We start from the raw sequence: 23,017 nt of genomic DNA on the forward strand, positions 1-23,017 counted from the left end.
TAATATTGGAAACGATACAGACACCTTCAATTGTCTAGCAACAGGGTTTCTTAAGCTACGTTTTGGGACGCAAAGTGGGCCTGAGCATGTGAGAGGCAGTGTTGCCAAATCCTCAGGAAGGAAAGTAGCTATTGCTGGTCCTAAAAGTAGCTAGAAGTCGCTAAATGACGTCATCACATAATTTTCATAATTGGCCAAGTGGATGTAATTGTGATTGACGCTGTAGGAGAGAGGAATAACGTCTCGGGAGAGACAAAAAGTGAGTAAAAAACACCCTAAGTATGTTTAGAACTACAATTGAACTTTCTTCTGTCGATTCTTGTATTTTTTCTGAATACTCACTAAATATAGCGACAAAGTCGCTAAGTTGGCAACACTGGTGAGAGGTGGGTAGCGAGATATCAGTAATCAATGGTAATCACATACTATTTCTTCGTACCTATGATAATTCGAGAACAGTACATTTTTCATTTGGGTCTCGAGATGAATAAACTCAAGAACCTCTGACATGAATTCTTAAACTATGATTTGGGACCCAAAGCGGTTATTAACATGTCATAGGTGGGTCGCGAGATATGAGTGAACATTCAGAATCATATACTATTTCTTCATAATGTTGGTCGTTCGAGGACACTGCATTTCTCATTTGGCTCTGGAGCTTAAAAATGGTAAAAACGTCTGAAACAGCAGATGAATCATTTCGTGTAAGTAATTAACCTACAATATGGTGGGGAACTTTGTCAAACGGCAGAGTTGCTGAGTTTCTTAGCTTGCATAGTAAGTCTTAACTCATTCAAAAAACAACCCTTCTAAAATTACATTGCAGTGCCGTGACCCGGATTCGAACCGGGGTTGCTGCGACCACAACGCAGAGTACTAACCACTATACGATCACGGCCGGCTACAAGAGTTGGCTTTGTAAAGCCTACATAGGCTGTGAAAGTGATGTGCACAAGCTGACTAAACTCTTTTCATTTTGGTCTCGATAATGAATAAACTGAAGAAACAGTGGAGCTTTACACAGTCGGTAGGTTTTTTCTCATTCAAAAAGTGCCCTTTTTCCGTGACATTGGAATATCTCAATTGCATCCTCCTCACGTCATCTCTAATTCTCTAAACCCATTGGTGAGAAAACCTGAGTGCCCTCCCCTCTGACCTTCTCCACCAATGTGAACAATAAAAAGGTACTGCTGAGATTTGAACTTAGGAGCTCCTGTTTACTAGACAGGCACTTTAACCAACTAAGCCACAGCACCCATAAACGTCATATTTGTTGCAGATGTGAACACCCACACCTATTTGAATCAAACCAGTCTCATTAATTTAACCCACATCTCTGTCTAGCAAAATCACATCACAAAAGAGATGTCTTTTAGTAATATTGGAAACGATACAGACACCTTCAATTGTCTAGCAACAGGGTTTCTTAAGCTACGTTTTGGGACGCAAAGTGGGCCTGAGCATGTGAGAGGCAGTGTTGCCAAATCCTCAGGAAGGAAAGTAGCTATTGCTGGTCCTAAAAGTAGCTAGAAGTCGCTAAATAACGTCATCACATAATTTTCATAATTGGCCAAGTGGATGTAATTGTGATTGACGCTGTAGGAGAGAGGAATAACGTCTCGGGAGAGACAAAAAGTGAGTAAAAAACACCCTAAGTATGTTTAGAACTACAATTGAACTTTCTTCTGTCGATTCTTGTATTTTTTCTGAATACTCACTAAATATAGCGACAAAGTCGCTAAGTTGGCAACACTGGTGAGAGGTGGGTAGCGAGATATCAGTAATCAATGGTAATCACATACTATTTCTTCGTACCTATGATCATTCGAGAACAGTACATTTTTCATTTGGGTCTCGAGATGAATAAACTCAAGAACCTCTGACATGAATTCTTAAACTATGATTTGGGACCCAAAGCGGTTATTAACATGTCATAGGTGGGTCGCGAGATATGAGTGAACATTCAGAATCATATACTATTTCTTCATAATGTTGGTCGTTCGAGGACACTGCATTTCTCATTTGGCTCTGGAGCTTAAAAATGGTAAAAACGTCTGAAACAGCAGATGAATCATTTCGTGTAAGTAATTAACCTACGATATGGTGGGGAACTTTGTCAAACGGCAGAGTTGCTGAGTTTCTTAGCTTGCATAGTAAGTCTTAACTCATTCAAAAAACAACCCTTCTAAAATTACATTACAGTGCCGTGACCCGGATTCGAACCGGGGTTGCTGCGACCACAACGCAGAGTACTAACCACTATACGATCACGGCCGGCTACAAGAGCTGGCTTTGTAAAGCCTACATAGGCTGTGAAAGTGATGTGCACAAGCTGGCTAAACTCTTTTCATTTTGGTCTCGATAATGAATAAACTGAAGAAACAGTGGAGCTTTACGCAGTCGGTAGGTTTTTTCTCATTCAAAAAGTGCCCTTTTTCCGTGACATTGGAATATCTCAATTGCATCCTCCTCACGTCATCTCTAATTCTCTAAACCCATTGGTGAGAAAACCTGAGTGCCCTCCCCTCTGACCTTCTCCACCAATGTGAACAATAAAAAGGTACTGCTGAGATTTGAACTCAGGATCTCCTGTTTACTAGACAGGCACTTTAACCAACTAAGCCACAGCACCCATAAAAGTCATATATGTTGCAGATGTGAACACCCACACCTATTTGAATCAAACCAGTCTCATTAATTTAACCCACATCTCTGTCTAGCAAAATCACATCACAAAAGAGATGTCTTTTAGTAATATTGGAAACGATACAGACACCTTCAATTGTCTAGCAACAGGGTTTCTTAAGCTACGTTTTGGGACGCAAAGTGGGCCTGAGCATGTGAGAGGTAGTGTTGCCAAATCCTCAGGAAGGAAAGTAGCTATTGCTGGTCCTAAAAGTAGCTAGAAGTCGCTAAATTACGTCATCACATCATTTTCATAATTGGCCAAGTGGATGTAATTGTGATTGACGCTGTAGGAGAGAGGAATAACGTCTCGGGAGAGACAAAAAGTGAGTAAAAAACACCCTAAGTATGTTTAGAACTACAATTGAACTTTCTTCTGTCGATTCTTGTCTTTTTTCTGAATACTCACTAAATATAGCGACAAAGTCGCTAAGTTGGCAACACTGGTGAGAGGTGGGTAGCGAGATATCAGTAATCAATGGTAATCACATACTATTTCTTCGTACCTATGATCATTCGAGAACAGTACATTTTTCATTTGGGTCTCGAGATGAATAAACTCAAGAACCTCTGACATGAATTCTTAAACTATGATTTGGGACCCAAAGCGGTTATTAACATGTCATAGGTGGGTCGCGAGATATGAGTGAACATTCAGAATCATATACTATTTCTTCATAATGTTGGTCGTTCGAGGACACTGCATTTCTCATTTGGCTCTGGAGCTTAAAAATGGTAAAAACGTCTGAAACAGCAGATGAATCATTTCGTGTAAGTAATTAACCTACGATATGGTGGGGAACTTTGTCAAACGGCAGAGTTGCTGAGTTTCTTAGCTTGCATAGTAAGTCTTAACTCATTCAAAAAACAACCCTTCTAAAATTAGATTACAGTGCCGTGACCCGGATTCGAACCGGGGTTGCTGCGACCACAACGCAGAGTACTAACCACTATACGATCACGGCCAGCTACAAGAGCTGGCTTTGTAAAGCCTACATAGGCTGTGAAAGTGATGTGCACAAGCTGGCTAAACTCTTTTCATTTTGGTCTCGATAATGAATAAACTGAAGAAACAGTGGAGCTTTACGCAGTCGGTAGGTTTTTTCTCATTCAAAAAGTGCCCTTTTTCCGTGACATTGGAATATCTCAATTGCATCCTCCTCACGTCATCTCTAATTCTCTAAACCCATTGGTGAGAAAACCTGAGTGCCCTCCCCTCTGACCTTCTCCACCAATGTGAACAATAAAAAGGTACTGCTGAGATTTGAACTCAGGATCTCCTGTTTACTAGACAGGCACTTTAACCAACTAAGCCACAGCACCCATAAAAGTCATATATGTTGCAGATGTGAACACCCACACCTATTTGAATCAAACCAGTCTCATTAATTTAACCCACATCTCTGTCTAGCAAAATCACATCACAAAAGAGATGTCTTTTAGTAATATTGGAAACGATACAGACACCTTCAATTGTCTAGCAACAGGGTTTCTTAAGCTACGTTTTGGGACGCAAAGTGGGCCTGAGCATGTGAGAGGTAGTGTTGCCAAATCCTCAGGAAGGAAAGTAGCTATTGCTGGTCCTAAAAGTAGCTAGAAGTCGCTAAATTACGTCATCACATCATTTTCATAATTGGCCAAGTGGATGTAATTGTGATTGACGCTGTAGGAGAGAGGAATAACGTCTCGGGAGAGACAAAAAGTGAGTAAAAAACACCCTAAGTATGTTTAGAACTACAATTGAACTTTCTTCTGTCGATTCTTGTCTTTTTTCTGAATACTCACTAAATATAGCGACAAAGTCGCTAAGTTGGCAACACTGGTGAGAGGTGGGTAGCGAGATATCAGTAATCAATGGTAATCACATACTATTTCTTCGTACCTATGATCATTCGAGAACAGTACATTTTTCATTTGGGTCTCGAGATGAATAAACTCAAGAACCTCTGACATGAATTCTTAAACTATGATTTGGGACCCAAAGCGGTTATTAACATGTCATAGGTGGGTCGCGAGATATGAGTGAACATTCAGAATCATATACTATTTCTTCATAATGTTGGTCGTTCGAGGACACTGCATTTCTCATTTGGCTCTGGAGCTTAAAAATGGTAAAAACGTCTGAAACAGCAGATGAATCATTTCGTGTAAGTAATTAACCTACGATATGGTGGGGAACTTTGTCAAACGGCAGAGTTGCTGAGTTTCTTAGCTTGCATAGTAAGTCTTAACTCATTCAAAAAACAACCCTTCTAAAATTAGATTACAGTGCCGTGACCCGGATTCGAACCGGGGTTGCTGCGACCACAACGCAGAGTACTAACCACTATACGATCACGGCCAGCTACAAGAGCTGGCTTTGTAAAGCCTACATAGGCTGTGAAAGTGATGTGCACAAGCTGGCTAAACTCTTTTCATTTTGGTCTCGATAATGAATAAACTGAAGAAACAGTGGAGCTTTACGCAGTCGGTAGGTTTTTTCTCATTCAAAAAGTGCCCTTTTTCCGTGACATTGGAATATCTCAATTGCATCCTCCTCACGTCATCTCTAATTCTCTAAACCCATTGGTGAGAAAACCTGAGTGCCCTCCCCTCTGACCTTCTCCACCAATGTGAACAATAAAAAGGTACTGCTGAGATTTGAACTCAGGATCTCCTGTTTACTAGACAGGCACTTTAACCAACTAAGCCACAGCACCCATAAAAGTCATATATGTTGCAGATGTGAACGCCCACACCTATTTGAATCAAACCAGTCTCATTAATTTAACCCACATCTCTGTCTAGCAAAATCACATCACAAAAGAGATGTCTTTTAGTAATATTGGAAACGATACAGACACCTTCAATTGTCTAGCAACAGGGTTTCTTAAGCTACGTTTTGGGACGCAAAGTGGGCCTGAGCATGTGAGAGGCAGTGTTGCCAAATCCTCAGGAAGGAAAGTAGCTATTGCTGGTCCTAAAAGTAGCTAGAAGTCGCTAAATGACGTCATCACATAATTTTCATAATTGGCCAAGTGGATGTAATTGTGATTGACGCTGTAGGAGAGAGGAATAACGTCTCGGGAGAGACAAAAAGTGAGTAAAAAACACCCTAAGTATGTTTAGAACTACAATTGAACTTTCTTCTGTCGATTCTTGTCTTTTTTCTGAATACTCACTAAATATAGCGACAAAGTCGCTAAGTTGGCAACACTGGTGAGAGGTGGGTAGCGAGATATCAGTAATCAATGGTAATCACATACTATTTCTTCGTACCTATGATAATTCGAGAACAGTACATTTTTCATTTGGGTCTCGAGATGAATAAACTCAAGAACCTCTGACATGAATTCTTAAACTATGATTTGGGACCCAAAGCGGTTATTAACATGTCATAGGTGGGTCGCGAGATATGAGTGAACATTCAGAATCATATACTATTTCTTCATAATGTTGGTCGTTCGAGGACACTGCATTTCTCATTTGGCTCTGGAGCTTAAAAATGGTAAAAACGTCTGAAACAGCAGATGAATCATTTCGTGTAAGTAATTAACCTACGATATGGTGGGGAACTTTGTCAAACGGCAGAGTTGCTGAGTTTCTTAGCTTGCATAGTAAGTCTTAACTCATTCAAAAAACAACCCTTCTAAAATTAGATTACAGTGCCGTGACCCGGATTCGAACCGGGGTTGCTGCGACCACAACGCAGAGTACTAACCACTATACGATCACGGCCAGCTACAAGAGCTGGCTTTGTAAAGCCTACATAGGCTGTGAAAGTGATGTGCACAAGCTGGCTAAACTCTTTTCATTTTGGTCTCGATAATGAATAAACTGAAGAAACAGTGGAGCTTTACGCAGTCGGTAGGTTTTTTCTCATTCAAAAAGTGCCCTTTTTCCGTGACATTGGAATATCTCAATTGCATCCTCCTCACGTCATCTCTAATTCTCTAAACCCATTGGTGAGAAAACCTGAGTGCCCTCCCCTCTGACCTTCTCCACCAATGTGAACAATAAAAAGGTACTGCTGAGATTTGAACTCAGGATCTCCTGTTTACTAGACAGGCACTTTAACCAACTAAGCCACAGCACCCATAAAAGTCATATATGTTGCAGATGTGAACGCCCACACCTATTTGAATCAAACCAGTCTCATTAATTTAACCCACATCTCTGTCTAGCAAAATCACATCACAAAAGAGATGTCTTTTAGTAATATTGGAAACGATACAGACACCTTCAATTGTCTAGCAACAGGGTTTCTTAAGCTACGTTTTGGGACGCAAAGTGGGCCTGAGCATGTGAGAGGCAGTGTTGCCAAATCCTCAGGAAGGAAAGTAGCTATTGCTGGTCCTAAAAGTAGCTAGAAGTCGCTAAATGACGTCATCACATAATTTTCATAATTGGCCAAGTGGATGTAATTGTGATTGACGCTGTAGGAGAGAGGAATAACGTCTCGGGAGAGACAAAAAGTGAGTAAAAAACACCCTAAGTATGTTTAGAACTACAATTGAACTTTCTTCTGTCGATTCTTGTCTTTTTTCTGAATACTCACTAAATATAGCGACAAAGTCGCTAAGTTGGCAACACTGGTGAGAGGTGGGTAGCGAGATATCAGTAATCAATGGTAATCACATACTATTTCTTCGTACCTATGATAATTCGAGAACAGTACATTTTTCATTTGGGTCTCGAGATGAATAAACTCAAGAACCTCTGACATGAATTCTTAAACTATGATTTGGGACCCAAAGCGGTTATTAACATGTCATAGGTGGGTCGCGAGATATGAGTGAACATTCAGAATCATATACTATTTCTTCATAATGTTGGTCGTTCGAGGACACTGCATTTCTCATTTGGCTCTGGAGCTTAAAAATGGTAAAAACGTCTGAAACAGCAGATGAATCATTTTGTGTAAGTAATTAACCTACAATATGGTGGGGAACTTTGTCAAACGGCAGAGTTGCTGAGTTTCTTAGCTTGCATAGTAAGTCTTAACTCATTCAAAAAACAACCCTTCTAAAATTACATTGCAGTGCCGTGACCCGGATTCGAACCGGGGTTGCTGCGACCACAACGCAGAGTACTAACCACTATACGATCACGGCCGGCTACAAGAGCTGGCTTTGTAAAGCCTACATAGGCTGTGAAAGTGATGTGCACAAGCTGACTAAACTCTTTTCATTTTGGTCTCGATAATGAATAAACTGAAGAAACAGTGGAGCTTTACACAGTCGGTAGGTTTTTTCTCATTCAAAAAGTGCCCTTTTTCCGTGACATTGGAATATCTCAATTGCATCCTCCTCACGTCATCTCTAATTCTCTAAACCCATTGGTGAGAAAACCTGAGTGCCCTCCCCTCTGACTTTCTCCACCAATGTGAACAATAAAAAGGTACTGCTGAGATTTGAACTCAGGAGCTCCTGTTTACTAGACAGGCACTTTAACCAACTAAGCCACAGCACCCATAAACGTCATATTTGTTGCAGATGTGAACACCCACACCTATTTGAATCAAACCAGTCTCATTAATTTAACCCACATCTCTGTCTAGCAAAATCACATCACAAAAGAGATGTCTTTTAGTAATATTGGAAACGATACAGACACCTTCAATTGTCTAGCAACAGGGTTTCTTAAGCTACGTTTTGGGACGCAAAGTGGGCCTGAGCATGTGAGAGGCAGTGTTGCCAAATCCTCAGGAAGGAAAGTAGCTATTGCTGGTCCTAAAAGTAGCTAGAAGTCGCTAAATGACGTCATCACATAATTTTCATAATTGGCCAAGTGGATGTAATTGTGATTGACGCTGTAGGAGAGAGGAATAACGTCTCGGGAGAGACAAAAAGTGAGTAAAAAACACCCTAAGTATGTTTAGAACTACAATTGAACTTTCTTCTGTCGATTCTTGTCTTTTTTCTGAATACTCACTAAATATAGCGACAAAGTCGCTAAGTTGGCAACACTGGTGAGAGGTGGGTAGCGAGATATCAGTAATCAATGGTAATCACATACTATTTCTTCGTACCTATGATCATTCGAGAACAGTACATTTTTCATTTGGGTCTCGAGATGAATAAACTCAAGAACCTCTGACATGAATTCTTAAACTATGATTTGGGACCCAAAGCGGTTATTAACATGTCATAGGTGGGTCGCGAGATATGAGTGAACATTCAGAATCATATACTATTTCTTCATAATGTTGGTCGTTCGAGGACACTGCATTTCTCATTTGGCTCTGGAGCTTAAAAATGGTAAAAACGTCTGAAACAGCAGATGAATCATTTCGTGTAAGTAATTAACCTACAATATGGTGGGGAACTTTGTCAAACGGCAGAGTTGCTGAGTTTCTTAGCTTGCATAGTAAGTCTTAACTCATTCAAAAAACAACCCTTCTAAAATTACATTGCAGTGCCGTGACCCGGATTCGAACCGGGGTTGCTGCGACCACAACGCAGAGTACTAACTACTATACGATCACGGCCGGCTACAAGAGCTGGCTTTGTAAAGCCTACATAGGCTGTGAAAGTGATGTGCACAAGCTGACTAAACTCTTTTCATTTTGGTCTCGATAATGAATAAACTGAAGAAACAGTGGAGCTTTACACAGTCGGTAGGTTTTTTCTCATTCAAAAAGTGCCCTTTTTCCGTGACATTGGAATATCTCAATTGCATCCTCCTCACGTCATCTCTAATTCTCTAAACCCATTGGTGAGAAAACCTGAGTGCCCTCCCCTCTGACTTTCTCCACCAATGTGAACAATAAAAAGGTACTGCTGAGATTTGAACTCAGGAGCTCCTGTTTACTAGACAGGCACTTTAACCAACTAAGCCACAGCACCCATAAACGTCATATTTGTTGCAGATGTGAACACCCACACCTATTTGAATCAAACCAGTCTCATTAATTTAACCCACATCTCTGTCTAGCAAAATCACATCACAAAAGAGATGTCTTTTAGTAATATTGGAAACGATACAGACACCTTCAATTGTCTAGCAACAGGGTTTCTTAAGCTACGTTTTGGGACGCAAAGTGGGCCTGAGCATGTGAGAGGCAGTGTTGCCAAATCCTCAGGAAGGAAAGTAGCTATTGCTGGTCCTAAAAGTAGCTAGAAGTCGCTAAATGACGTCATCACATAATTTTCATAATTGGCCAAGTGGATGTAATTGTGATTGACGCTGTAGGAGAGAGGAATAACGTCTCGGGAGAGACAAAAAGTGAGTAAAAAACCCCCTAAGTATGTTTAGAACTACAATTGAACTTTCTTCTGTCGATTCTTGTCTTTTATCTGAATACTCACTAAATATAGCGACAAAGTCGCTAAGTTGGCAACACTGGTGAGAGGTGGGTAGCGAGATATCAGTAATCAATGGTAATCACATACTATTTCTTCGTACCTATGATCATTCGAGAACAGTACATTTTTCATTTGGGTCTCGAGATGAATAAACTCAAGAACCTCTGACATGAATTCTTAAACTATGATTTGGGACCCAAAGCGGTTATTAACATGTCATAGGTGGGTCGCGAGATATGAGTGAACATTCAGAATCATATACTATTTCTTCATAATGTTGGTCGTTCGAGGACACTGCATTTCTCATTTGGCTCTGGAGCTTAAAAATTGTAAAAACGTCTGAAACAGCAGATGAATCATTTCGTGTAAGTAATTAACCTACAATATGGTGGGGAACTTTGTCAAACGGCAGAGTTGCTGAGTTTCTTAGCTTGCAAAGTAAGTCTTAACTCATTCAAAAAACAACCCTTCTAAAATTACATTGCAGTGCCGTGACCCGGATTCGAACCAGGGTTGCTGCAACCACAACGCAGAGTACTAACCACTATACGATCACGGCCGGCTACAAGAGCTGGCTTTGTAAAGCCTACATAGGCTGTGAAAGTGATGTGCACAAGCTGACTAAACTCTTTTCATTTTGGTCTCGATAATGAATAAACTGAAGAAACAGTGGAGCTTTACACAGTCGGTAGGTTTTTTCTCATTCAAAAAGTGCCCTTTTTCCGTGACATTGGAATATCTCAATTGCATCCTCCTCACGTCATCTCTAATTCTCTAAACCCATTGGTGAGAAAACCTGAGTGCCCTCCCCTCTGACCTTCTCCACCAATGTGAACAATAAAAAGGTACTGCTGAGATTTGAACTCAGGATCTCCTGTTTACTAGACAGGCACTTTAACCAACTAAGCCACAGCACCCATAAAAGTCATATATGTTGCAGATGTGAACACCCACACCTATTTGAATCAAACCAGTCTCATTAATTTAACCCACATCTCTGTCTAGCAAAATCACATCACAAAAGAGATGTCTTTTAGTAATATTGGAAACGATACAGACACCTTCAATTGTCTAGCAACCGGGTTTCTTAAGCTACGTTTTGGGACGCAAAGTGGGCCTGAGCATGTGAGAGGCAGTGTTGCCAAATCCTCAGGAAGGAAAGTAGCTATTGCTGGTCCTAAAAGTAGCTAGAAGTCGCTAAATGACGTCATCACATAATTTTCATAATTGGCCAAGTGGATGTAATTGTGATTGACGCTGTAGGAGAGAGGAATAACGTCTCGGGAGAGACAAAAAGTGAGTAAAAAACACCCTAAGTATGTTTAGAACTACAATTGAACTTTCTTCTGTCGATTCTTGTCTTTTTTCTGAATACTCACTAAATATAGCGACAAAGTCGCTAAGTTGGCAACACTGGTGAGAGGTGGGTAGCGAGATATCAGTAATCAATGGTAATCACATACTATTTCTTCGTACCTATGATAATTCGAGAACAGTACATTTTTCATTTGGGTCTCGAGATGAATAAACTCAAGAACCTCTGACATGAATTCTTAAACTATGATTTGGGACCCAAAGCGGTTATTAACATGTCATAGGTGGGTCGCGAGATATGAGTGAACATTCAGAATCATATACTATTTCTTCATAATGTTGGTCGTTCGAGGACACTGCATTTCTCATTTGGCTCTGGAGCTTAAAAATGGTAAAAACGTCTGAAACAGCAGATGAATCATTTCGTGTAAGTAATTAACCTACAATATGGTGGGGAACTTTGTCAAACGGCAGAGTTGCTGAGTTTCTTAGCTTGCATAGTAAGTCTTAACTCATTCAAAAAACAACCCTTCTAAAATTACATTGCAGTGCCGTGACCCGGATTCGAACCGGGGTTGCTGCGACCACAACGCAGAGTACTAACCACTATACGATCACGGCCGGCTACAAGAGCTGGCTTTGTAAAGCCTACATAGGCAGTGAAAGTGATGTGCACAAGCTGACTAAACTCTTTTCATTTTGGTCTCGATAATGAATAAACTGAAGAAACAGTGGAGCTTTACACAGTCGGTAGGTTTTTTCTCATTCAAAAAGTGCCCTTTTTCCGTGACATTGGAATATCTCAATTGCATCCTCCTCACGTCATCTCTAATTCTCTAAACCCATTGGTGAGAAAACCTGAGTGCCCTCCCCTCTGACTTTCTCCACCAATGTGAACAATAAAAAGGTACTGCTGAGATTTGAACTCAGGAGCTCCTGTTTACTAGACAGGCACTTTAACCAACTAAGCCACAGCACCCATAAACGTCATATTTGTTGCAGATGTGAACACCCACACCTATTTGAATCAAACCAGTCTCATTAATTTAACCCACATCTCTGTCTAGCAAAATCACATCACAAAAGAGATGTCTTTTAGTAATATTGGAAACGATACAGACACCTTCAATTGTCTAGCAACAGGGTTTCTTAAGCTACGTTTTGGGACGCAAAGTGGGCCTGAGCATGTGAGAGGCAGTGTTGCCAAATCCTCAGGAAGGAAAGTAGCTATTGCTGGTCCTAAAAGTAGCTAGAAGTCGCTAAATTACGTCATCACATCATTTTCATAATTGGCCAAGTGGATGTAATTGTGATTGACGCTGTAGGAGAGAGGAATAACGTCTCGGGAGAGACAAAAAGTGAGTAAAAAACACCCTAAGTATGTTTAGAACTACAATTGAACTTTCTTCTGTCGATTCTTGTCTTTTTTCTGAATACTCACTAAATATAGCGACAAAGTCGCTAAGTTGGCAACACTGGTGAGAGGTGGGTAGCGAGATATTAGTAATCAATGGTAATCACATACTATTTCTTCGTAACTATGATCATTCGAGAACAGTACATTTTTCATTTGGGTCTCGAGATGAATAAACTCAAGAACCTCTGACATGAATTCTTAAACTATGATTTGGGACCCAAAGCGGTTATTAACATGTCATAGGTGGGTCGCGAGATATGAGTGAACATTCAGAATCATATACTATTTCTTCATAATGTTGGTCGTTCGAGGACACTGCATTTCTCATTTGGCTCTGGAGCTTAAAAATTGTAAAAACGTCTGAAACAGCAGATGAATCATTTCGTGTAAGTAATTAACCTACAATATGGTGGGGAACTTTGTCAAACGGCAGAGTTGCTGAGTTTCTTAGCTTGCATAGTAAGTCTTAACTCATTCAAAAAACAACCCTTCTAAAATTACATTGCAGTGCCGTGACCCGGATTCGAACCGGGGTTGCTGCGACCACAAGGCAGAGTACTAAACACTATACGATCACAGCCGGCTACAAGAGCTGGCTTTGTAAAGCCTACATAGGCTGTGAAAGTGATGTGCACAAGCTGGCTAAACTCATTTCATTTTGGTCTCGATAATGAATAAACTGAAGAAACAGTGGAGCTTTACGCAGTCGGTAGGTTTTTTCTCATTCAAAAAGTGCCCTTTTTCCGTGACATTGGAATATCTCAATTGCATCCTCCTCACGTCATCTCTAATTCTCTAAACCCATTGGTGAGAAAACCTGAGTGCCCTCCCCTCTGACCTTCTCCACCAATGTGAACAATAAAAAGGTACTGCTGAGATTTGAACTCAGGATCTCCTGTTTACTAGACAGGCACTTTAACCAACTAAGCCACAGCACCCATAAAAGTGATATATGTTGCAGATGTGAACACCCACACCTATTTGAATCAAACCAGTCTCATTAATTTAACCCACATCTCTGTATAGCAAAATCACATCACAAAAGAGATGTCTTTTAGTAATATTGGAAACGATACAGACACCTTCAATTGTCTAGCAACAGGGTTTGTTAAGCTACGTTTTGGGACGCAAAGTGGGCATGAGCATGTGAGAGGCAGTGTTGCCAAATCCTCAGGAAGGAAAGTAGCTATTGCTGGTCCTAAAAGTAGCTAGAAGTCGCTAAATGACGTCATCACATAATTTTCATAATTGGCCAAGTGGATATAATTGTGATTGACGCTGTAGGAGAGAGGAATAACGTCTCGGGAGAGACAAAAAGTGAGTAAAAAACACCCTAAGTATGTTTAGAACTACAATTGAACTTTCTTCTGTCGATTCTTGTCTTTTTTCTGAATACTCACTAAATATAGCGACAAAGTCGCTAAGTTGGCAACACTGGTGAGAGGTGGGTAGCGAGATATCAGTAATCAATGGTAATCACATACTATTTCTTCGTAACTATGATCATTCGAGAACAGTACATTTTTCATTTGGGTCTCGAGATGAATAAACTCAAGAACCTCTGACATGAATTCTTAAACTATGATTTGGGACCCAAAGCGGTTATTAACATGTCATAGGTGGGTCGCGAGATATGAGTGAACATTCAGAATCATATACTATTTCTTCATAATGTTGGTCGTTCGAGGACACTGCATTTCTCATTTGGCTCTGGAGCTTAAAAATGGTAAAAACGTCTGAAACAGCAGATGAATCATTTCGTGTAAGTAATTAACCTACGATATGGTGGGGAACTTTGTCAAACGGCAGAGTTGCTGAGTTTCTTAGCTTGCATAGTAAGTCTTAACTCATTCAAAAAACAACCCTTCTAAAATTACATTACAGTGCCGTGACCCGGATTCGAACCGGGGTTGCTGCGACCACAACGCAGAGTACTAACCACTATACGATCACGGCCGGCTACAAGAGCTGGCTTTGTAAAGCCTACATAGGCTGTGAAAGTGATGTGCACAAGCTGGCTAAACTCTTTTCATTTTGGTCTCGATAATGAATAAACTGAAGAAACAGTGGAGCTTTACGCAGTCGGTAGGTTTTTTCTCATTCAAAAAGTGCCCTTTTTCCGTGACATTGGAATATCTCAATTGCATCCTCCTCACGTCATCTCTAATTCTCTAAACCCATTGGTGAGAAAACCTGAGTGCCCTCCCCTCTGACCTTCTCCACCAATGTGAACAATAACAAGGTACTGCTGAGATTTGAACTCAGGATCTCCTGTTTACTAGACAGGCACTTTAACCAACTAAGCCACAGCACCCATAAAAGTCATATATGTTGCAGATGTGAACACCCACACCTATTTGAATCAAACCAGTCTCATTAATTTAACCCACATCTCTGTCTAGCAAAATCACATCACAAAAGAGATGTCTTTTAGTAATATTGGAAACGATACAGACACCTTCAATTGTCTAGCAACAGGGTTTCTTAAGCTACGTTTTGGGACGCAAAGTGGGCCTGAGCATGTGAGAGGCAGTGTTGCCAAATCCTCAGGAAGGAAAGTAGCTATTGCTGGTCCTAAAAGTAGCTAGAAGTCGCTAAATGACGTCATCACATAATTTTCATAATTGGCCAAGTGGATGTAATTGTGATTGACGCTGTAGGAGAGAGGAATAACGTCTCGGGAGAGACAAAAAGTGAGTAAAAAACACCCTAAGTATGTTTAGAACTACAATTGAACTTTCTTCTGTCGATTCTTGTCTTTTTTCTGAATACTCACTAAATATAGCGACAAAGTCGCTAAGTTGGCAACACTGGTGAGAGGTGGGTAGCGAGATATCAGTAATCAATGGTAATCACATACTATTTCTTCGTAACTATGATCATTCGAGGACAGTACATTTTTCATTTGGGTCTCGAGATGAATAAACTCAAGAACCTCTGACATGAATTCTTAAACTATGATTTGGGACCCAAAGCGGTTATTAACATGTCATAGGTGGGTCGCGAGATATGAGTGAACATTCAGAATCATATACTATTTCTTCATAATGTTGGTCGTTCGAGGACACTGCATTTCTCATTTGGCTCTGGAGCTTAAAAATGGTAAAAACGTCTGAAACAGCAGATGAATCATTTCGTGTAAGTAATTAACCTACGATATGGTGGGGAACTTTGTCAAACGGCAGAGTTGCTGAGTTTCTTAGCTTGCATAGTAAGTCTTAACTCATTCAAAAAACAACCCTTCTAAAATTACATTACAGTGCCGTGACCCGGATTCGAACCGGGGTTGCTGCGACCACAACGCAGAGTACTAACCACTATACGATCACGGCCGGCTACAAGAGCTGGCTTTGTAAAGCCTACATAGGCTGTGAAAGTGATGTGCACAAGCTGACTAAACTCTTTTCATTTTGGTCTCGATAATGAATAAACTGAAGAAACAGTGGAGCTTTACGCAGTCGGTAGGTTTTTTTCTCATTCAAAAAGTGCCCTTTTTCCGTGACATTGGAATATCTCAATTGCATCCTCCTCACGTCATCTCTAATTCTCTAAACCCATTGGTGAGAAAACCTGAGTGCCCTCCCCTCTGACCTTCTCCACCAATGTGAACAATAAAAGGTACTGCTGAGATTTGAACTCAGGATCTCCTGTTTACTAGACAGGCACTTTAACCAACTAAGCCACAGCACCCATAAAAGTCATATATGTTGCAGATGTGAACACCCACACCTATTTGAATCAAACCAGTCTCATTAATTTAACCCACATCTCTGTCTAGCAAAATCACATCACAAAAGAGATGTCTTTTAGTAATATTGGAAACGATACAGACACCTTCAATTGTCTAGCAACAGGGTTTCTTAAGCTACGTTTTGGGACGCAAAGTGGGCCTGAGCATGTGAGAGGCAGTGTTGCCAAATCCTCAGGAAGGAAAGTAGCTATTGCTGGTCCTAAAAGTAGCTAGAAGTCGCTAAATGACGTCATCACATAATTTTCATAATTGGCCAAGTGGATGTAATTGTGATTGACGCTGTAGGAGAGAGGAATAACGTCTCGGGAGAGACAAAAAGTGAGTAAAAAACACCCTAAGTATGTTTAGAACTACAATTGAACTTTCTTCTGTCGATTCTTGTATTTTTTCTGAATACTCACTAAATATAGCGACAAAGTCGCTAAGTTGGCAACACTGGTGAGAGGTGGGTAGCGAGATATCAGTAATCAATGGTAATCACATACTATTTCTTCGTACCTATGATAATTCGAGAACAGTACATTTTTCATTTGGGTCTCGAGATGAATAAACTCAAGAACCTCTGACATGAATTCTTAAACTATGATTTGGGACCCAAAGCGGTTATTAACATGTCATAGGTGGGTCGCGAGATATGAGTGAACATTCAGAATCATATACTATTTCTTCATAATGTTGGTCGTTCGAGGACACTGCATTTCTCATTTGGCTCTGGAGCTTAAAAATGGTAAAAACGTCTGAAACAGCAGATGAATCATTTCGTGTAAGTAATTAACCTACAATATGGTGGGGAACTTTGTCAAACGGCAGAGTTGCTGAGTTTCTTAGCTTGCATAGTAAGTCTTAACTCATTCAAAAAACAACCCTTCTAAAATTACATTGCAGTGCCGTGACCCGGATTCGAACCGGGGTTGCTGCGACCACAACGCAGAGTACTAACCACTATACGATCACGGCCGGCTACAAGAGTTGGCTTTGTAAAGCCTACATAGGCTGTGAAAGTGATGTGCACAAGCTGACTAAACTCTTTTCATTTTGGTCTCGATAATGAATAAACTGAAGAAACAGTGGAGCTTTACACAGTCGGTAGGTTTTTTCTCATTCAAAAAGTGCCCTTTTTCCGTGACATTGGAATATCTCAATTGCATCCTCCTCACGTCATCTCTAATTCTCTAAACCCATTGGTGAGAAAACCTGAGTGCCCTCCCCTCTGACCTTCTCCACCAATGTGAACAATAAAAAGGTACTGCTGAGATTTGAACTTAGGAGCTCCTGTTTACTAGACAGGCACTTTAACCAACTAAGCCACAGCACCCATAAACGTCATATTTGTTGCAGATGTGAACACCCACACCTATTTGAATCAAACCAGTCTCATTAATTTAACCCACATCTCTGTCTAGCAAAATCACATCACAAAAGAGATGTCTTTTAGTAATATTGGAAACGATACAGACACCTTCAATTGTCTAGCAACAGGGTTTCTTAAGCTACGTTTTGGGACGCAAAGTGGGCCTGAGCATGTGAGAGGCAGTGTTGCCAAATCCTCAGGAAGGAAAGTAGCTATTGCTGGTCCTAAAAGTAGCTAGAAGTCGCTAAATAACGTCATCACATAATTTTCATAATTGGCCAAGTGGATGTAATTGTGATTGACGCTGTAGGAGAGAGGAATAACGTCTCGGGAGAGACAAAAAGTGAGTAAAAAACACCCTAAGTATGTTTAGAACTACAATTGAACTTTCTTCTGTCGATTCTTGTATTTTTTCTGAATACTCACTAAATATAGCGACAAAGTCGCTAAGTTGGCAACACTGGTGAGAGGTGGGTAGCGAGATATCAGTAATCAATGGTAATCACATACTATTTCTTCGTACCTATGATCATTCGAGAACAGTACATTTTTCATTTGGGTCTCGAGATGAATAAACTCAAGAACCTCTGACATGAATTCTTAAACTATGATTTGGGACCCAAAGCGGTTATTAACATGTCATAGGTGGGTCGCGAGATATGAGTGAACATTCAGAATCATATACTATTTCTTCATAATGTTGGTCGTTCGAGGACACTGCATTTCTCATTTGGCTCTGGAGCTTAAAAATGGTAAAAACGTCTGAAACAGCAGATGAATCATTTCGTGTAAGTAATTAACCTACGATATGGTGGGGAACTTTGTCAAACGGCAGAGTTGCTGAGTTTCTTAGCTTGCATAGTAAGTCTTAACTCATTCAAAAAACAACCCTTCTAAAATTACATTACAGTGCCGTGACCCGGATTCGAACCGGGGTTGCTGCGACCACAACGCAGAGTACTAACCACTATACGATCACGGCCGGCTACAAGAGCTGGCTTTGTAAAGCCTACATAGGCTGTGAAAGTGATGTGCACAAGCTGGCTAAACTCTTTTCATTTTGGTCTCGATAATGAATAAACTGAAGAAACAGTGGAGCTTTACGCAGTCGGTAGGTTTTTTCTCATTCAAAAAGTGCCCTTTTTCCGTGACATTGGAATATCTCAATTGCATCCTCCTCACGTCATCTCTAATTCTCTAAACCCATTGGTGAGAAAACCTGAGTGCCCTCCCCTCTGACCTTCTCCACCAATGTGAACAATAAAAAGGTACTGCTGAGATTTGAACTCAGGATCTCCTGTTTACTAGACAGGCACTTTAACCAACTAAGCCACAGCACCCATAAAAGTCATATATGTTGCAGATGTGAACACCCACACCTATTTGAATCAAACCAGTCTCATTAATTTAACCCACATCTCTGTCTAGCAAAATCACATCACAAAAGAGATGTCTTTTAGTAATATTGGAAACGATACAGACACCTTCAATTGTCTAGCAACAGGGTTTCTTAAGCTACGTTTTGGGACGCAAAGTGGGCCTGAGCATGTGAGAGGTAGTGTTGCCAAATCCTCAGGAAGGAAAGTAGCTATTGCTGGTCCTAAAAGTAGCTAGAAGTCGCTAAATTACGTCATCACATCATTTTCATAATTGGCCAAGTGGATGTAATTGTGATTGACGCTGTAGGAGAGAGGAATAACGTCTCGGGAGAGACAAAAAGTGAGTAAAAAACACCCTAAGTATGTTTAGAACTACAATTGAACTTTCTTCTGTCGATTCTTGTCTTTTTTCTGAATACTCACTAAATATAGCGACAAAGTCGCTAAGTTGGCAACACTGGTGAGAGGTGGGTAGCGAGATATCAGTAATCAATGGTAATCACATACTATTTCTTCGTACCTATGATCATTCGAGAACAGTACATTTTTCATTTGGGTCTCGAGATGAATAAACTCAAGAACCTCTGACATGAATTCTTAAACTATGATTTGGGACCCAAAGCGGTTATTAACATGTCATAGGTGGGTCGCGAGATATGAGTGAACATTCAGAATCATATACTATTTCTTCATAATGTTGGTCGTTCGAGGACACTGCATTTCTCATTTGGCTCTGGAGCTTAAAAATGGTAAAAACGTCTGAAACAGCAGATGAATCATTTCGTGTAAGTAATTAACCTACGATATGGTGGGGAACTTTGTCAAACGGCAGAGTTGCTGAGTTTCTTAGCTTGCATAGTAAGTCTTAACTCATTCAAAAAACAACCCTTCTAAAATTAGATTACAGTGCCGTGACCCGGATTCGAACCGGGGTTGCTGCGACCACAACGCAGAGTACTAACCACTATACGATCACGGCCAGCTACAAGAGCTGGCTTTGTAAAGCCTACATAGGCTGTGAAAGTGATGTGCACAAGCTGGCTAAACTCTTTTCATTTTGGTCTCGATAATGAATAAACTGAAGAAACAGTGGAGCTTTACGCAGTCGGTAGGTTTTTTCTCATTCAAAAAGTGCCCTTTTTCCGTGACATTGGAATATCTCAATTGCATCCTCCTCACGTCATCTCTAATTCTCTAAACCCATTGGTGAGAAAACCTGAGTGCCCTCCCCTCTGACCTTCTCCACCAATGTGAACAATAAAAAGGTACTGCTGAGATTTGAACTCAGGATCTCCTGTTTACTAGACAGGCACTTTAACCAACTAAGCCACAGCACCCATAAAAGTCATATATGTTGCAGATGTGAACGCCCACACCTATTTGAATCAAACCAGTCTCATTAATTTAACCCACATCTCTGTCTAGCAAAATCACATCACAAAAGAGATGTCTTTTAGTAATATTGGAAACGATACAGACACCTTCAATTGTCTAGCAACAGGGTTTCTTAAGCTACGTTTTGGGACGCAAAGTGGGCCTGAGCATGTGAGAGGCAGTGTTGCCAAATCCTCAGGAAGGAAAGTAGCTATTGCTGGTCCTAAAAGTAGCTAGAAGTCGCTAAATGACGTCATCACATAATTTTCATAATTGGCCAAGTGGATGTAATTGTGATTGACGCTGTAGGAGAGAGGAATAACGTCTCGGGAGAGACAAAAAGTGAGTAAAAAACACCCTAAGTATGTTTAGAACTACAATTGAACTTTCTTCTGTCGATTCTTGTCTTTTTTCTGAATACTCACTAAATATAGCGACAAAGTCGCTAAGTTGGCAACACTGGTGAGAGGTGGGTAGCGAGATATCAGTAATCAATGGTAATCACATACTATTTCTTCGTACCTATGATAATTCGAGAACAGTACATTTTTCATTTGGGTCTCGAGATGAATAAACTCAAGAACCTCTGACATGAATTCTTAAACTATGATTTGGGACCCAAAGCGGTTATTAACATGTCATAGGTGGGTCGCGAGATATGAGTGAACATTCAGAATCATATACTATTTCTTCATAATGTTGGTCGTTCGAGGACACTGCATTTCTCATTTGGCTCTGGAGCTTAAAAATGGTAAAAACGTCTGAAACAGCAGATGAATCATTTCGTGTAAGTAATTAACCTACGATATGGTGGGGAACTTTGGTCAAACGGCAGAGTTGCTGAGTTTCTTAGCTTGCATAGTAAGTCTTAACTCATTCAAAAACAACCCTTCTAAAATTAGATTACAGTGCCGTGACCCGGATTCGAACCGGGGTTGCTGCGACCACAACGCAGAGTACTAACCACTATACGATCACGGCCAGCTACAAGAGCTGGCTTTGTAAAGCCTACATAGGCTGTGAAAGTGATGTGCACAAGCTGGCTAAACTCTTTTCATTTTGGTCTCGATAATGAATAAACTGAAGAAACAGTGGAGCTTTACGCAGTCGGTAGGTTTTTTCTCATTCAAAAAGTGCCCTTTTTCCGTGACATTGGAATATCTCAATTGCATCCTCCTCACGTCATCTCTAATTCTCTAAACCCATTGGTGAGAAAACCTGAGTGCCCTCCCCTCTGACCTTCTCCACCAATGTGAACAATAAAAAGGTACTGCTGAGATTTGAACTCAGGATCTCCTGTTTACTAGACAGGCACTTTAACCAACTAAGCCACAGCACCCATAAAAGTCATATATGTTGCAGATGTGAACGCCCACACCTATTTGAATCAACCAGTCTCATTAATTTAACCCACATCTCTGTCTAGCAAAATCACATCACAAAAGAGATGTCTTTTAGTAATATTGGAAACGATACAGACACCTTCAATTGTCTAGCAACAGGGTTTCTTAAGCTACGTTTTGGGACGCAAAGTGGGCCTGAGCATGTGAGAGGCAGTGTTGCCAAATCCTCAGGAAGGAAAGTAGCTATTGCTGGTCCTAAAAGTAGCTAGAAGTCGCTAAATGACGTCATCACATAATTTTCATAATTGGCCAAGTGGATGTAATTGTGATTGACGCTGTAGGAGAGAGGAATAACGTCTCGGGAGAGACAAAAAGTGAGTAAAAAACACCCTAAGTATGTTTAGAACTACAATTGAACTTTCTTCTGTCGATTCTTGTCTTTTTTCTGAATACTCACTAAATATAGCGACAAAGTCGCTAAGTTGGCAACACTGGTGAGAGGTGGGTAGCGAGATATCAGTAATCAATGGTAATCACATACTATTTCTTCGTACCTATGATAATTCGAGAACAGTACATTTTTCATTTGGGTCTCGAGATGAATAAACTCAAGAACCTCTGACATGAATTCTTAAACTATGATTTGGGACCCAAAGCGGTTATTAACATGTCATAGGTGGGTCGCGAGATATGAGTGAACATTCAGAATCATATACTATTTCTTCATAATGTTGGTCGTTCGAGGACACTGCATTTCTCATTTGGCTCTGGAGCTTAAAAATGGTAAAAACGTCTGAAACAGCAGATGAATCATTTCGTGTAAGTAATTAACCTACAATATGGTGGGGAACTTTGTCAAACGGCAGAGTTGCTGAGTTTCTTAGCTTGCATAGTAAGTCTTAACTCATTCAAAAAACAACCCTTCTAAAATTACATTGCAGTGCCGTGACCCGGATTCGAACCGGGGTTGCTGCGACCACAACGCAGAGTACTAACCACTATACGATCACGGCCGGCTACAAGAGCTGGCTTTGTAAAGCCTACATAGGCTGTGAAAGTGATGTGCACAAGCTGACTAAACTCTTTTCATTTTGGTCTCGATAATGAATAAAACTGA

The 23,017-nt window shown here is 40.5% G+C and overlaps 26 non-coding genes across 26 annotated transcripts; all 26 read right to left on the reverse strand.

Moving 5' to 3' along the window:
- Positions 1–826: 826 nt before the first annotated feature.
- On the reverse strand, positions 827–898 carry trnah-gug. Its single transcript has one exon. It is a non-coding gene; the product is annotated as a tRNA-His (tRNA).
- A 1,304-nt stretch (positions 899–2,202) lies between these two features.
- On the reverse strand, positions 2,203–2,274 carry trnah-gug. The gene has a single exon. It is a non-coding gene; the product is annotated as a tRNA-His (tRNA).
- A 284-nt stretch (positions 2,275–2,558) lies between these two features.
- Positions 2,559–2,632, reverse strand: trnat-agu. Its single transcript has one exon. It is a non-coding gene; the product is annotated as a tRNA-Thr (tRNA).
- A 946-nt stretch (positions 2,633–3,578) lies between these two features.
- On the reverse strand, positions 3,579–3,650 carry trnah-gug. The gene has a single exon. It is a non-coding gene; the product is annotated as a tRNA-His (tRNA).
- A 284-nt stretch (positions 3,651–3,934) lies between these two features.
- On the reverse strand, positions 3,935–4,008 carry trnat-agu. The gene has a single exon. It is a non-coding gene; the product is annotated as a tRNA-Thr (tRNA).
- Positions 4,009–4,954: 946 nt separating this feature from the next.
- On the reverse strand, positions 4,955–5,026 carry trnah-gug. The gene has a single exon. It is a non-coding gene; the product is annotated as a tRNA-His (tRNA).
- A 284-nt stretch (positions 5,027–5,310) lies between these two features.
- trnat-agu lies at positions 5,311–5,384 on the reverse strand. Its single transcript has one exon. It is a non-coding gene; the product is annotated as a tRNA-Thr (tRNA).
- Positions 5,385–6,330: 946 nt separating this feature from the next.
- On the reverse strand, positions 6,331–6,402 carry trnah-gug. Its single transcript has one exon. It is a non-coding gene; the product is annotated as a tRNA-His (tRNA).
- Positions 6,403–6,686: 284 nt separating this feature from the next.
- trnat-agu lies at positions 6,687–6,760 on the reverse strand. The gene has a single exon. It is a non-coding gene; the product is annotated as a tRNA-Thr (tRNA).
- Positions 6,761–7,706: 946 nt separating this feature from the next.
- Positions 7,707–7,778, reverse strand: trnah-gug. Its single transcript has one exon. It is a non-coding gene; the product is annotated as a tRNA-His (tRNA).
- A 2,680-nt stretch (positions 7,779–10,458) lies between these two features.
- On the reverse strand, positions 10,459–10,530 carry trnah-gug. Its single transcript has one exon. It is a non-coding gene; the product is annotated as a tRNA-His (tRNA).
- A 284-nt stretch (positions 10,531–10,814) lies between these two features.
- Positions 10,815–10,888, reverse strand: trnat-agu. Its single transcript has one exon. It is a non-coding gene; the product is annotated as a tRNA-Thr (tRNA).
- Positions 10,889–11,834: 946 nt separating this feature from the next.
- Positions 11,835–11,906, reverse strand: trnah-gug. Its single transcript has one exon. It is a non-coding gene; the product is annotated as a tRNA-His (tRNA).
- A 1,660-nt stretch (positions 11,907–13,566) lies between these two features.
- On the reverse strand, positions 13,567–13,640 carry trnat-agu. The gene has a single exon. It is a non-coding gene; the product is annotated as a tRNA-Thr (tRNA).
- A 946-nt stretch (positions 13,641–14,586) lies between these two features.
- On the reverse strand, positions 14,587–14,658 carry trnah-gug. Its single transcript has one exon. It is a non-coding gene; the product is annotated as a tRNA-His (tRNA).
- Positions 14,659–14,942: 284 nt separating this feature from the next.
- On the reverse strand, positions 14,943–15,016 carry trnat-agu. The gene has a single exon. It is a non-coding gene; the product is annotated as a tRNA-Thr (tRNA).
- Positions 15,017–15,962: 946 nt separating this feature from the next.
- Positions 15,963–16,034, reverse strand: trnah-gug. Its single transcript has one exon. It is a non-coding gene; the product is annotated as a tRNA-His (tRNA).
- Positions 16,035–16,318: 284 nt separating this feature from the next.
- trnat-agu lies at positions 16,319–16,392 on the reverse strand. Its single transcript has one exon. It is a non-coding gene; the product is annotated as a tRNA-Thr (tRNA).
- A 946-nt stretch (positions 16,393–17,338) lies between these two features.
- Positions 17,339–17,410, reverse strand: trnah-gug. Its single transcript has one exon. It is a non-coding gene; the product is annotated as a tRNA-His (tRNA).
- A 1,304-nt stretch (positions 17,411–18,714) lies between these two features.
- trnah-gug lies at positions 18,715–18,786 on the reverse strand. Its single transcript has one exon. It is a non-coding gene; the product is annotated as a tRNA-His (tRNA).
- A 284-nt stretch (positions 18,787–19,070) lies between these two features.
- trnat-agu lies at positions 19,071–19,144 on the reverse strand. The gene has a single exon. It is a non-coding gene; the product is annotated as a tRNA-Thr (tRNA).
- A 946-nt stretch (positions 19,145–20,090) lies between these two features.
- On the reverse strand, positions 20,091–20,162 carry trnah-gug. The gene has a single exon. It is a non-coding gene; the product is annotated as a tRNA-His (tRNA).
- Positions 20,163–20,446: 284 nt separating this feature from the next.
- On the reverse strand, positions 20,447–20,520 carry trnat-agu. The gene has a single exon. It is a non-coding gene; the product is annotated as a tRNA-Thr (tRNA).
- A 946-nt stretch (positions 20,521–21,466) lies between these two features.
- On the reverse strand, positions 21,467–21,538 carry trnah-gug. Its single transcript has one exon. It is a non-coding gene; the product is annotated as a tRNA-His (tRNA).
- Positions 21,539–21,822: 284 nt separating this feature from the next.
- trnat-agu lies at positions 21,823–21,896 on the reverse strand. Its single transcript has one exon. It is a non-coding gene; the product is annotated as a tRNA-Thr (tRNA).
- A 945-nt stretch (positions 21,897–22,841) lies between these two features.
- trnah-gug lies at positions 22,842–22,913 on the reverse strand. Its single transcript has one exon. It is a non-coding gene; the product is annotated as a tRNA-His (tRNA).
- Positions 22,914–23,017: the final 104 nt, after the last annotated feature.

Source organism: Oncorhynchus mykiss, unplaced genomic scaffold (assembly GCF_013265735.2).
Source record: "Oncorhynchus mykiss isolate Arlee unplaced genomic scaffold, USDA_OmykA_1.1 un_scaffold_344, whole genome shotgun sequence".
Taxonomy (NCBI): domain Eukaryota; kingdom Metazoa; phylum Chordata; class Actinopteri; order Salmoniformes; family Salmonidae; genus Oncorhynchus; species Oncorhynchus mykiss.